Source organism: Theropithecus gelada, chromosome 9 (genome assembly GCF_003255815.1).
Source record: "Theropithecus gelada isolate Dixy chromosome 9, Tgel_1.0, whole genome shotgun sequence".
In the NCBI taxonomy this organism is placed as follows: Eukaryota; Metazoa; Chordata; class Mammalia; order Primates; family Cercopithecidae; genus Theropithecus; species Theropithecus gelada.
Genome location: NC_037677.1, coordinates 85,639,001 through 85,653,960, shown reverse-complemented (window position 1 = coordinate 85,653,960; position 14,960 = coordinate 85,639,001). Strand labels below are relative to the sequence as shown.

General features: G+C 36.3%; 1 pseudogene across 1 annotated transcript; it reads right to left on the bottom strand.

The window, feature by feature from the left end:
• Positions 1–423: 423 nt before the first annotated feature.
• On the bottom strand, positions 424–994 carry LOC112632007 (annotated as a pseudogene). Its single transcript, XR_003121238.1, has one exon. The product of XR_003121238.1 is annotated as a zinc finger RNA-binding protein pseudogene (transcript).
• Positions 995–14,960: the final 13,966 nt, after the last annotated feature.

Genomic DNA, 14,960 nt, shown 5'->3' with positions numbered 1-14,960 from the left:
GTTCTGAGCACTTGAATGGCAGGATAACTTTTTGAGTTGTAATGCTTCACATATAGAAAAACAAAAGATATTCTGCAGTCTCACGTTACAAAAAAAGTACTGCTGTAAAATATTAAGAAGGGGTAAAGGATATCATCTATAACACAAACTAACTTATAACTAATGTCAAAAAGCAAACAAAACCTGTAAATAAAAGTATCAAAATACACAGAGCAACTGAAGCACAAATCCTGCATTAAATACAGTAAAGATTTAATAAGACAATGCCCTAGTTAACAAAAGACACAAAAGTAGGGTGGAGAAGCTAGGGCAACCAGAAAATAAAATCAAAATAATGAGAAAAAATCGGAACTGCTGCTTCCTGCCTAGTCAGAGCACATTCTGTTTGTGTTTGTGTGTGTGTGTGTGTGTGTGTGTGTGTGTGTGTCTTTCCATTTAAATAATATGTAACACTGTATATTTTTAATATCATAGAAAAACTTGGTTCTTCCATGAAATCCTTTAAATTCTTGATAAATTTTTCAATGTAGACATTATTATGAATGACAAACAGCCAATAAATGGGCATCTTTTGTTTTTTTAACACTGAAGATTTACAGGCATCTTTTAAAAGTTATCACAATCTTTCCTCTTTTTTTTTTCCCTCGGCTTCAAATCCATCAACTCCATCACCATCCCTTTTTCGTTTCCTGTTGTTGTGGATGTTAAAATGTTGGCTCATTTGTGATAATGGATCCATGTCTATAACTTTGTATATCTGGCGGAATGCAAGGAGTCTGAATGCAAACTGTGCACTGGATGTGATGTCTTCACGCTGCTGGTCAGTCATTGTTGCCAAGGTATCAAAGGGATCCTTTTCACAAAGATCCAGAAGCCCAGGACTACCTTTAAAAATAATCCCTGAAGAAATTGACTCAAAAACTCTTCTCAGTGCATCCCTAGGGCCTTGAGGGCTAGAAGCACTGCTGATTGCTTTCTCTACTAATAACGCCATAGTTGCAGAAACTTTATCAACTATTTCATCATCTTAAAGTGCCTAGCCATTATGTGCAAAGCATTGTAACCAAAATAAAACGAACACGGCTCTCTCTCCCAAGAAATTGCAGAAATGCGGAGGTTAAGAATAAGTAAAGAATGAGGTAGAAAATAGAAAATTTCTTAAGCCAAATGTAAATACACTAACAGCTCAGAGAAAAATTTTTTCAAGGGAATTCATAGGATAAACAGGTGACTTCAGTCTTAAGCGTTAGATAGGATACAGAAATGAATCATCAACATTCACTCAGTTTGCAAACTTGGATTTATGAATTCATGTGTACTAATTAGACTAACTCTTTGAGGCTCAGGAGTTTTTGGAGATAAAGATCCTTATTTAGTAATTACAAGTGACTTCCACTGTGGAGAGATTCCACTGAGTTAGGTACTATGCTCAGAATAATCTTCTGTAACGCTGTCCTTCTGAGAAGGAGAATGAAATGAATTTCTGACATGCGCACGTAAGAGCATATCAGTCACATGATTGTACTTGTCTCCAAAACAGCAAGCTGTTTCTCTCCTCTGTGCTTGTGCTCAGGCTGTTCCTTCTGCCAAAAATGTCCTTCCCCTACTTTTTTTTTCCTTCAACATTTATTTTAAGTTCTGGAGTACATGTGCAGGATGTGCAGGTTTGTTCCATAGGCAAACGTGTGCCATGATGGTTTGCTGCACAGATCATCCCATCACCTAAGTATTAAACCCAGTGTCCATTATCTATTCTTCCTAATGATCTTCCTCCCCAACGCCTCCCTCCAACAGGCCCCAGTGTGTGTTGTTCCCCTCCCTGTGTCCATGTGTTCTCATCATTCAACTTCCACGCATAAGTGAGAGTATGTGGTATTTGGTTTTCTGTTCTGCATTAGTTTGCTGAGATAATGACTTCCAGCTCCATCCATGTCCCTGCAAAGGACATAATCTCATTTCTTTTTATGGCTGCATAGTATTCCATGGTGTATATGTACCACATTTTCTTTATCCAGTCTATCACTGATGGGCATTTGTGCTGATTCCATGTCTTTGATATTGTGAATAGGGCTGCAATAAACATACACATCTATGTTTCTTTATAATAAAATAATTTATATTCCTTTGGTTGCATACCCAGTAATGGGATTGCTGGGTCAAATGGTATCTCTGGCTCTAGGTCTTTGAGGAATCATCACACTGTTTTCCACAATGGTTGAGCTAATTTATACTTCTGCCAACAGTGTAAAAGCATTTCTTTTTCTCTGCAACCTCGGCAGTATCTGTTGTTTCTGGACTTTTCAATAATCACCATTCTGACTGGTGTGAGATAGTATCTCATTGTGGTTTGGATTTGCATTTCTCTAATGATCAGTGAGGTTGAGCTTTTTTATTTTCATATGTTTGTTGGCCTCATGAATGTCTTCTTTTGAGAAGTGTCTGTTCATGTCCTTTGCCCACTTTTTGATGGCCTTCACCTTCTTCTTAACCTGGGTAACTCAACTTAGTGGCTACCTGCCGACACACATGACTTCACAGAGAGAACCGTGTCCCTCTTGTCAGTGCTCCCGTAACTCCTTGGAATGATGTCTGCCCTCAGACTAACCTTATGGTACTGAAGATGGAGTTTATCATTGCCTGACTTCTTACTGTATCATGAGCTCCTGACCTTTGCTATCCCTTCTGTGTTGCTTGGCAGGCACCACAATCTGACACTATCTGTCTTTTACCGGGCAAATGTATATTCTGTGATTAATGGACATTTTTGGATTTATTTCTATGGTTTTGTTTTGTTCTATTTAAACTGTTTTTCTATGCCTTATTTTAAAAATCTTCCTGAGTTAAAAATCTTCCTGATTAAAAAAATTATTTTTACTTCTCATTGTGGCTTGAAGCCGTACATTTTATTTCTACTGTAGTCTATTTTGGTGGCTAAACTTAACATTTTAAAAATGTATACTTCACTTTAAAAAGTCAAGTAAATGGGCTGGGCGCGGTGGCTCAAGCCTGTAATCCCAGCACTTTGGGAGGCTGAGACGGGCGGATCACGAGGTCAGGAGATTGAGACCATCCTGGCTAACACGGTGAAACCCCGTCTCTACTAAACACTACAAAAAACTAGCCAGGCGAGGTGGCAGGCGCCTGTAGTCCCAGCTACTTGGGAGGCTGAGGCAGGAGAATGGCGTGAACCCGGGAGGCAGAGCTTGCAGTGAGCTGAGATCCGGCCACTGCACTCCAGCCTGGGCGGCAGAGCGAGACTCCGTCTCAAAAAAAAAAAAAAAAAAAAAGTCAAGTAAATGAACATCTGTACTCTTCCTAAACAGTTCAATGCCCTTAGTATCTTTTTTTTTTTCTTGAGATGCAGTCCCACTCTGTGGCCCAGGCTGGAGTGCAGTGGCGGATATTGGCTCACTGCAAGCTCTGCCTCCCGGGTTCACGCCATTCTCCTGCCTCAGCCTCCCAAGTAGCTGGGACTACAGGCGCCCGCCACCATGCCCGGCTAATTTTCTTGTATTTTTAGTAGAGATGGGGTTTCACCATCCTGTTAGCCAGGATGGTCTTGATCTCCTGACCTCGTGATCCACCCACCGTGGCGTCCCAAAGTGCTGGAATTACAGGCGTGAGTCACCACGCCTAGCCTGTCCTGAGAATCTTAATGCAATGATGCTTTAGATCTCATCACTCTAATTTGGCATATCATTGCCTAATATTGCAGTTTATTTTATTATTATTGTATGTTTATTTTAAAATGAAATTTACTTTTGCCAAAAAGCAACAGACTATATATGAATGGGTTTAATTTTGAGCTATTTTGTGCCATTCATCTATTGATATATAATATATCCACAATAAAATTTATCAATTTTAAGTATACAAGTTTACAAATTTATGCAATCATTTAATCACTACCACAGACATAGCATAGAATATATCTTTACCCAGCACAGTTTCTTTATGCTCATTGCAGTCAATACCTATTCATCATGGTCCCAGGCAACCATTGATCTGCTTCCTACCACTACTGATGAGATTTGTCTTTTCTAGAGCTTCACAAAAATTAAATAACACATTATGTATTGTTTTGTTTCTAACTCCGTTCACATAGTTTAATGTTGTTGAGAGCCATCCATGTTGTGTGTTTCAATTTTTTTATTACCAAGAATTCCATGATAAGGATATACCAATACCACAACTATTTTTATTCATTAATCAATTGATAAACATTTGGGTTATTTCCAATTTGGGAATATTATGAATAAAGCTGCTATGCATTTATAAACAATTTTTTGAGTGGATATAAGTATTTCTCTTGGATAATTACCTAGAAGTTGAATTGCTGAGTTTTATTGTAAGTGTACGTTTTTTTAAAAAACATTATCACTATAATTCTAATCAGTTCACATATTAATATTACATATGCTTTAAAAAATACAAATATTTTCAAAGCTGTGTTATATACTATGATATCAAGAGTGTGGAGGTAAGTCAGGTAAATGTATGTTTATTTTTATAAGAAACTTCTAAAGTGTTTTTAAAAGTTAGTTGCACCATTTTGTGTATCCACCTGCAAAATATGAGAGTTCCAGTTTCTCTACATCCTCATTAATCCTTGGAATTACCAGTCTTTTTTATTTTAGCTGTTCTGTGGCTATATGTTCCAGTTTCTCTACATCCTCATTAATCCTTGGAATTACCAGTCTTTTTTATTTTAGCTGTTCTGTGGCTATATGGTGGTACATTGTCATTTTAAAATTAAAATTTCCTCAAGACTAGTCATGTGGAGAATCTTTTTGTGTCCTATGGACATTCATATACTTTTTTTTTTTTTTTTTTTGAGACAGAGTATCACTTTGTTGCACAGGCTGGAGTGCAGTGGCCTGATCTTGGCTTACTGCAACTTCCACCTCCCAGGTTCAAACGGTTCTCATGCCTTAGCCTCCTCAGTAGCTGGGATTACAGGCATGAGCCACCACACCCGGCTAATTTTTTGTATTTTAGTAGAGACAGGGTTTCACCATGTTGGCCAGGCTGGTTTCAAACCCCTCAACTCATGTGATCCATCTGCCTCCGCCTCCCAAAGTGCTGGGATTACAGGCAGTAGCCACCACACCCGGCCTCATATACTTTCTTCCATGAAGCATCTATTCAATTTTTTGTACATTAAAAAATTTGTTTTCTTCTTATTCTTGAGTTGTAAGGATTATTTGAGTACTCTTATTATGAATATTTTCTGCCTGTCTTTGTAACTTGCCTTTTTGTTTTCTTAACGGTGTCTTTCATGAAGAGGTTGTTTTATATTTTGATGAAGTAAATTTTATCAGTGTTTTATTTTATGGTTCGTAGTGACCCGGCCCTATCTAAGAAATTCTAACCCAGGCCGGGCGCAGTGACTCAAGCCTGTAATCCCAGCACTTTGGGAGGCTGAGACGGGCGGATCACGAGGTCAGGAGATCCAGACCAATCTGGCTAACATGGTGAAACCCCGTCTCTACTAAAAAAATACAAAAAACTAGCCGGGCGAGGTGGCGGGCGCCTGTAGTCCCAGCTACTCGGGAGGCTGAGGCAGGAGAATGGCGTAAACCCGGGAGGCAGAGCTTGCAGTGAGCTGAGATCTGGCCACTGCACTCCAGCCTGGGCGACAGAGCGAGACTCCGTCTCAAAAAAAAAAAAAAAAAAGAAAAAGAAATTCTAACCCAACTTTGCAAAGATTTTCTACAATTTTTATTCTAGAAGTTTTATAATTTTAAATTCTAAGTGTAAATTTGGGATTTCTATAGAGTTAATTATTGTGCATGGTGTGAGGTAAGGGTTGAAGTTTGTTGTTTTCCATATAGAGATTTAAGGTTTTCAGCACCATTTGTTAAAAAGACAGTCCTTTCTCCATTTCTTCATTTCCCAACTGGTCTAAAGTTAAATGATTGTACATATGTGTGCTTCTATTTCTGGACTTTCTGTTCTGCTCCATTGACCTATTTGCTTATTCTGACATCAACACCACACTCTATTTCTGTAATTGTATAGTTAACTTTTAATCAGGTATATACATCTTGCTACTTTGTCCTACTTTTTCTAAACAGTTTAGGCTCCTCTAGGCCTTTTTAAATGCCATATAAATTTTAGAATCAGCTTTTCAGTTTCTACAAAAAAAAAATCCTGCTAGAATTTTGATTGAGATAGTGATCTAATTTTATCTTTTAAAAGTATAGATAACAATTTTCCCAGCACACTTAAAAAAAAACTATCCTCCCTGACTTTCACAGCCACATATAGTATACATCAAGGGTACATATACATATGCATTCATTTTCTAGGCCATCTATTGTTTCATTCACACTTTTATGTTTTTATTCCACTAATAATACATGGTTTTAATAATCACAATTTTATAATAATTCTAGCTATCTAGTAAGGGCCATTGCCCCTCCTTGTTCTTTGATTTTTAGAAATGTTTTGACCATTTGTAGCATTTTTACTTTTCACATTACATTACCAGTTTCTAAAAAATAAATGCTCCCAAAACAAAAAACAAAAACCTGTTTGTATTCTGATTGGAATCATTTTGAATTTTTAGATGAATTTGGGGAAGAATGAATATCTTTGTATTATTACATCTTCTAATGCATTGAACCTGTTTTTTCTCTTAATTAATTTAGGTCCTTAAAACCACTTTTGAATAATGTTTTAATTTTCCCCCATAAATATCTTACACATTTTTTGTTAGCTGTACTATTAGGTACTTTACATTTCTGGAAGTTATTGTAAATGACAGTATTTTTTCTTAAAATTACAGTTTTTGTGTGTTGTATAGAAATGGAAACAATTTATTATTCTGATTTTACAATTAGCTAAACTCTTATAAATTCATTTTTTTCCTTTTTTTAAAATTTTCCCAGCCACTTAATCAGTCCAACTCTGATAAATTCAAATCATTTTAAAGATTCCTTGGGTTTCTAAGATTATAGATTTATCATTGAATTAAAGAGATTTTATTTTGTCCTTTCTAATCTATAGCCTTTTTTTTCTTACTGCATTGGCTAAGACTTCTAATACAATGTTGAAAAGAAAAGATGGTGATAAAAAGTACCCCTGTCTCATGGTGATCTAAAAGGAAAAGCTTTCAGCACTTTACTATTACATATGTTTACTTTACCTATCCTTAGTGACGGACTGACCTAAGTCTATTTGGTCAGGTACAAGGTTTAGGACAGGTTATATAAGCTGTTTTGAATCTGCTTATAAATACATATTTGCTTAATAAATTTCTGTAATTGTGGTCAAAATTAGTTTTAGATTTATTTTATTTATGTGTGAAAATGTTGACTTTTATCAGAAGGTTTTCTGCATTAAATTGATCAAATAATTTTTCTTCTTTATTAATGTAGTAAATTACACTAATTGATATTTTAATATTAATCCAACTTTATCTTCCTGGGATAAACAGAACTTGGTCATCACATATTAATTGTTATTGAATTATAATAAGTTATACATTATACGTTACTATATTTAGTTATATAATATTTCATTTAGAATTTTTGCATCTTTCTCCGTAAGTAGGATTGACCTGTAATTCTTGCTCTGTCACCCAGGCTGGAGTGCAGTGGCGCGATCATAGCTCACTGTTTTGAAATGTCAAAAGCTGGCTCCCCAAACATTACCAACACAACCTGTTGATGAGACAAAGATGACAGTTTGATGAGACAAACGCTCACAGCAGTAAGAGAATACTAAATCTGCAAAGCTTTGGCAATGTCTCTGAAGAGCAGAGGTAAGGGCAAATTTATTGAATTGGAAGATTGATTTAAGAAGGCTCTTTCAAAGGTGGTGGAGGCTGGCTAATTAGGATTGGGTAAACATCAAGATATAACTGTTCAGCACAGGGGAAAAGACTGGGAAGGATTCAAACAACTGTAGAGTGCAAACTGTTTGTTGATGTTTACCATTGAAGAGTTATTGGGTCTTTTAGGAACTTTCTGTAATGAATCAGAAAACTATGTGCCTGAGCAAGATACTCCTAGAAGGCAAAAGTCATGCTAATGAAGACAAAGGGATAGCACTAAGTCATGATAACATAGCCCATAAGGTGTGGTTTTGGTTCATAGTGTCCAGGCTGAATGTAAGGTAGACAGTGTCTATTCTTTGGAGCTCTGTCAAGATTGTGCAAAATTGATAAAATGAGCTATGAAGTGCGCCTTAATTTTCTACAGTATGACATACTTTGAGTAAAATTAGAATTATGTATTATTTCAGTATTTGTGAATACTTCCCTTTTAAAATTGTCTAGGACTGGTGTTTTCTTTGTAGGAAGATTAGTTAGCTTTGATTTAATTTTCCTGTTTTCTGTTCTTTAATCTTTTTTAAAAATAGATCTTATTATTATTATCATTATTATTACTTTTTGAGATGGAGTCTCACTCTGTTGCCCAGGCTGGAGTGTAGTGGAGCGATCTTGGCTCACCGCAACCTCTGCCTCCCAGGATAGATCTTATTTTTTAGAGTGGTTTTAGATTCACAGCAAAATTAGGTGAAAAGTCAGAGATCTCCCATATGTCCTCTAGACCCTCCATACCATCCACATCCTGGACTCAACATCACACACCAGAGTACTACATTTTTTACAATTGGTGAATCTACATTGATGCATCATTATCACCCAAAGTCCATAGTTTACAGCTTGGGCAAATGCATAATGACATGTATCCAGCACAATGGTTTCACTGCCCTAAAAGTCCGCTGTGCTCTCTTATTCTGATAATCTGGTAATTACTTTGCCCTGGTAATCACTGATTTTTTTTTTTTTTTTTTTTTTTGTGTGTGTGTGTGACAGAGTCTCACTCTGTTGCTCATGCTGGATTGCACTGGTAAAATCTCAGCTCACTGCAGCCTCTGCTTCCTGGGTTCAAGCAATTCTCCTGCCTCAGCCTCCAAAGAAACTAGGACTACAGGCATGCACCACTACACCCAGCTAATTTTTGTAATTTTAGTAGAGACAGGGTTTCACCATGTTGGTTAGGCTGGTCTTGAACTCCTGACCTCAAGTGATCTGCCTACCTCAGCCTCCCAAAGTGCTGGGATTACAGCCATGAGCCACCATTCCTGGGTATCACTGATTTTTTTTACTGTCTCCATAGTTTTGCCTTCTCCAGGATGTCATATAATTGGAATTATTTAGCCTTCTCAGATTGGCTTATTTCACTTAGTAATATACAGTTAAGGTTCCTTCATGTCTTTTCATGGCTTGATAGTACTTTCTTTTTAGTACTTTTTAGTACTGAATAATATTCCATTGTCTCGAATCACCACAGAATTTCTATCTCTTCACCAACTGTAGAACATCTTGGTTGTGTTCAAGTTTTGGCAATTTTATAATTGCCAAATGATCCATTTAAAGCTACTGTAAATGTCTATGTGCAGGTTTTGTATGGACATCAGTTTTCATCTCATTTTGGGTAAATAGAAAAGAACACAATTGCTGGATCATATGGTAAGAGTATGTTTAGTTTTATATGAAATTGCCAAACTGTCTTCTAATGTAGGTGTACCATTTTACATTTTCACCAGCAATAAATGAGAGCTCCTGTTACTTCACATCCTCGCCAGAGTTTGATGTTGTCAGTGCTTTGAATTTTGACCATTATAATAGATATGTAATGATATTAATATCTTAATATTGTTTCAATTTGCATTTATCTAATGACATGATATTAAGCATCTTTTGTTATGCTTATTTATCATTTACATATCATCTTTGGTGAGGTGTCTGTTCAGATCTTTGTTATTTTTGTTTGTTTGTTTTTTTGAGATAAAGTTTTGCTCTTGTCTCCCAGGATAGAGTGCAATGGCGTGATCTTGGCTCACTGCAACCTCTGCCTCCCAGGTTCAAGCTATTCTCCTGCCTCAGCCTCCCGAGTAGCCGGGATTGCAGGTGCCTGCCAGCACGCCCAGCTAATTTTTGTATTTTTTAGTAGAGACAAGGTTTCGCCATGTTGACCCGGCTGCTCTTGAACTCCTGACCTCAGGTGATCCACTTGCCTCACCCTCCCAGAGTGCTGGGATTACAGGCGTGAGCCACCAAGCCTGGCCAAAATTTTTTTTTTATTGTTGAATTTTAAGACTTCTTCGTATGTTTTGGATAATTCTTTATCAGATATATATTTTCCAAATATTCTCTGCTAGTCTGTTGCTTGTCTCAATCTCTTGACGGTGTGTTTTGCAGAGAAGTTTTTAATTTTAATGAAGTTTAGCTTATCAGTTATTTATTTCACAGATTGCTTCTTTGGTATCGTATCTGAAATGTTATCACCACATCTCAGGTTGTCTAGATTTTCTCCTATGCTATCTTTAAGGAGTTTTACAATTTTTTGTTTTACATTTAGGTCTATGATCTATTCGGTGTTTATTTTTATGAAGAGTGTAAGACGTATGTCTAGGTTTTTTTTGTTTTTTTTTTTTCATGTAGATGTTCAATTGTTTCAGCACTATTTGTCCTATTTCCTTTTAAGCTTAGCTGTGTATTTAAAAGGATCCTTATTTTATTTTTCCCGTCATTTCCAGCTATTTTAAAGGGGGAGTTTTTCAGTGTATCTATTTCATCATGGTGCTAGAAAAGAAAGTCCCCTAAAAATGTTTGTTTAAATGAATGCAGCACATGACTAGAAAAAATACAGGAAATTGAATCTGTTAGGAAAAAGTAAAAGAGGAATTAGCAAATTCAGCATTTTGCTAGTTTTATATATAATTTGATTTCCAAGATTTCATCAGTATGCATTCCGTTTTACATGAAACCACAGACACGCCATAGTGTTACTCAACCTTAGCCATGGGCATGCTTTTCTTGGGTTAGGTCCAGGTCCAACATCTGTGGTGAGTTCAGATCCTGTTTGTGGCTGGACCATGGCCGGTTGTAAGGGTGGTATGGGATCAGGAAGTGGTGTCAATCTGGCCCTCAGAAAGATACCAGAAAGTAAAAAGACCTGCCATGTTGTTCTAAAGAGAGAATTATCACTGTTAAAAGTTAATTTTCAAATAAAGGATCAAGGATAATGGATAAAAGGATCATTGCTCTTATGGAGAAGAAAATGAACATGTGTTAAATATTTTATTTAACTCATACAGGTATAACTATGGTCATGTTCTAAGCAGTTAAAAGGAGAAGTCACAAAAGCACATGCTTATATTAAGTAAAGGAATGCTGGAATGAATGTGCATGAGGAGGCAACACTAATTTCTTCCTAGTTGGAGAAAGAAGCCAATTAAGCCTCTGCTAGACAGGACAAAATTGCAAGGCTATAGACAAGAATTTATTTGTCGTTATTCATACTTTTCAGATTTATGAAGTACTTTCTGCAGAATTACATTAAGATAACCTAGAACAGTATGCGGTAGACAACATGTAGTTTTCTGTTGAAACACAATTTTTAATTAAAGACAAATCCATTGTTTTAGGAAAATTTGTCAATCCATGAAATGAGGGTAATTTACTAAAAAGTAAGCTCCTTCTAGCCCTGTGAATCTAGTTTTCTGAGGTATGACTGACCCACAAACCTGGTTCTAAGTGAAATGGAGAAGGAAATGAGAACACTGCCCTGTCTACCTGTTTCCCCTGCTGCTTCTGCCTGCTAGAACTCTCAACCACAGAGTCTCATACATCCAAACTGGTATATATTGAACGTTCTAGACCACACACAGAGTAAGTGTACTCTGCATTGCAACACAGTGCAAGCACACACACAGCTGAAATAGAAGTTACAAAACAGGTACAAAACAAATTATACGTTTATTATGCAGAATACTATCTTACATTTTCTTTTACAACCAATATTTTATAATGATGGCTGTGACCCACAAAATTAATGCTAAGACCCACAAGTGAAGTGGTTTTTAACTTCCCCTGTGCATTACAGTTACTCTCAAAGCTTTCAGAAGACAGATGCCTGAAGTGTAATTCCCTCCAAAGAGTCTAATCCAAATGCTCTGGCTGTGGCCTGGGAATCTCTATTATTAAAAGCCTCTCTGGTGATTTGCTGTATAGTCAATATTGAGAATTATTGTCCTAAACAGATCCACACCTGCCTAACCTTTTTCTGGTTATACCTGGCTTGTATTTGAGGCTAAAAAGAGTGTTAGCAATGGAGTGTGATAATCAGATAAATCAATCCTTGCTAAAAGGATAAAATAATCATTTTGCCATAAGGAAAGGAAAAGGGAACCTATTCTTTTAGATGATCTTTATGGAATAATTCTAATTATTGGAATTTTCAAGTATCTGACTGCCTGAGCAAACCCAAACAAAACGACTAACTCATCATTATTTTTTCTAGCATTATTGAACGTTCTTTTTAAGCCAAGCTTCTTGCATCTCATCTACAACTTCTATAATCCATTGGTTATAAACATTTTTGCCCTATTTGGCCTCCTAAATTTCCTGTCTGTCATGATTAGAACTCAACTCTTCACATCAAGCCTAGAAGTTTATTCTTGATCTTCCAGCCAACATCTTTGTGACTAGTCAAACTCAACCTCCCCATGTTTCCATTTTTTTCATCAAATAATTTAAATTATTTCCGCCTTCTCACTCTCACAGTATTATTTGATAAGACTTATCAATTGTTATAAGACATCAAACTGGTAAAAAGACATCTAATCTTTTCAGAAACTCTCTAATTTACTTTCATGCTTCCAGGCAATAACATTTTCATAGGACATTGACTATGCTTCCGCAACTATTTTAGGAATTGGTTTACAAAGGTAACTAGGATATAATTTTTTTCATGCCAAATTGTTCACAGATGGAGCAATAGCCAGGGAAACAGTGGCAACCCAATATGGTACTGCCAACCTAGAGTTGTACTCCCCACATGATTGAGCTAAGGGGACTGAGTTTCCTAGGGAGCATCACTGAAGTCTTCTCAGGGAAGCCTGTTCTCAGATGCTTAGGGCTCTGAGCTGATCACACTGGTCACACACACTCATTTGAAGACATATTTGAGCACTGAAGCGGAGCAGCAGTGAGTGTAATTTTCTTTTCTCTACTAACTGTATATGCTGAGAATTTTTCTTCAACCACTGTGTTTTCTTCATCAGAATCACATTTTGATTCCAAGCTATTATATAATCTTTTAATCTTTGATGCTTTAAACAAACCAGAGATATCTTTCTTGGCAGGGATAATGACTTCTTAAAGCAGAGGGACAGGGCAAGTGATCAAACACTATCGCTCCCCTTTAAAGCCATCCTGTCTCAGAATGTTGTCTCTTATTTTTAAACCCACTCTGGGGTAGAGATTAATCAAGTCAGTTGTGCTTCCACAAAATAAAAGATGACTGGATTATGTAAGTCAGACTAAATAGTAATAAAACTTGTTTGGATGGGACTTTTGTTTAAAGACTTTAGCCATTTCATAAACAATCTTTAATTCTTTTTAAAATTTAATTTAATTCTCCACAGAGTGTCTGTGTCGGCATGGAGTTGTTTTCAGAAAACATGTCTTTTAGATACTAATTTGAGATTAGGGTTCCATGCAGTGTCATTTGACAGAAGACTCAGATATAACTAAATTTTACCGCTTAAGTAACAAAGATTGAATCACAGCCAAGGACCAAGGACAGGAAAAGACAAAATACCATTTAATTTAATCTCATCTAGGGTCCAAAACCATAATCCATACATCCCTGGTAACTTGGGAAAGTGGTTTGGCTAGTGAGCTAAACAACCTCTTTCTTGTTCCTAAAGCCAAATACCAGTCTAACACCGCAAATTATATTTGTCTTCCATGCTGACAAACCACTGCCCTTCAGGAGAAATCTTAGCCAGCTAACTCACTACTGAGGTGGCATAGGGTGATGGCTTAGGGTATTCTAATAGGCATTTTCACTGATGTCATCCTACAGAGCAGTATAGAAAGGACTAACGTTTCTAAAAGTAAGCCATGAAAGGTGAAACATTTTAATTTATAATTGCATGTATATTTTGATATATTTGGAAATATATGCGTAGATTATCAAACCTGTGATTTCACAAACGAGGCTGACCACATTTAAATGAAAGAAGGGAATCAATTAAAAAATGTTAAGCAAATGGGAGGTGGTGTGGAAGCTCCAAAGCCATCATTGAGGGTTCAGGTTGTAATGTGACACTGTATGGTTTCAAATCGTAGCTTCACTGTTTACTAAGTGTATTGCTTTGAACAAGCCACTTAGGTTTTCAAATCCTCACTCTCCTCAGCTGTAAAATGGAGAAAATACTACCTACTTTGTAAGTTGTTATGAGGATTAAATGAACATATAAAATGCTTTGCACTGTTTCTGTCAAATAGTAAAGGCTTAGTATACATAAGACAGTGCCATCATGATCATTCATATAATTACTTTCAAAAATACATCTTTACTGAGCTAATAAGGGCTAAACTTTGTCTTAGACTTGGAGACCAAAGAAATAAATAAGACATGACTTCTATTTTCAAGATGCTGAAAGTCTTGAGATAAATAAAAAGATGTATATAAACCATTGGAAATTACTACGTGAATAATAGTACCAGTGTCTGCTGGTAAATGCTTAACAACCAGCAATCTGGGGGCAGGAGGAATACATACATATGTATGTACAATTATTATAAATTTTACTAATAACACTTTTATTTTTTTTTTGCTGAACTCTTGCATCCATCATCAACTTCTGGTTACAACTGACAAAAGAAGGTAGCTTTGATCTGAATGGTTATTGATATCTTCATGTACATTAATGAATAAGATGAAAGTGAAAAAATAATGACATATGTTAGAACCTCACTCATTCACCAGTTCTGTGGGCGGCTTTGTTGCTGAATTGGTTTTAGAATAATAGAGAAATATTTCCTAATTGTTGGTACTATTCACAATGTAAAAGTTATGATCCACTTTTAAGTTTAATCTGCATAGTTAAGGTTTCTCCATTGCTTTCTTAGGTATAGACCAAGTATTGTC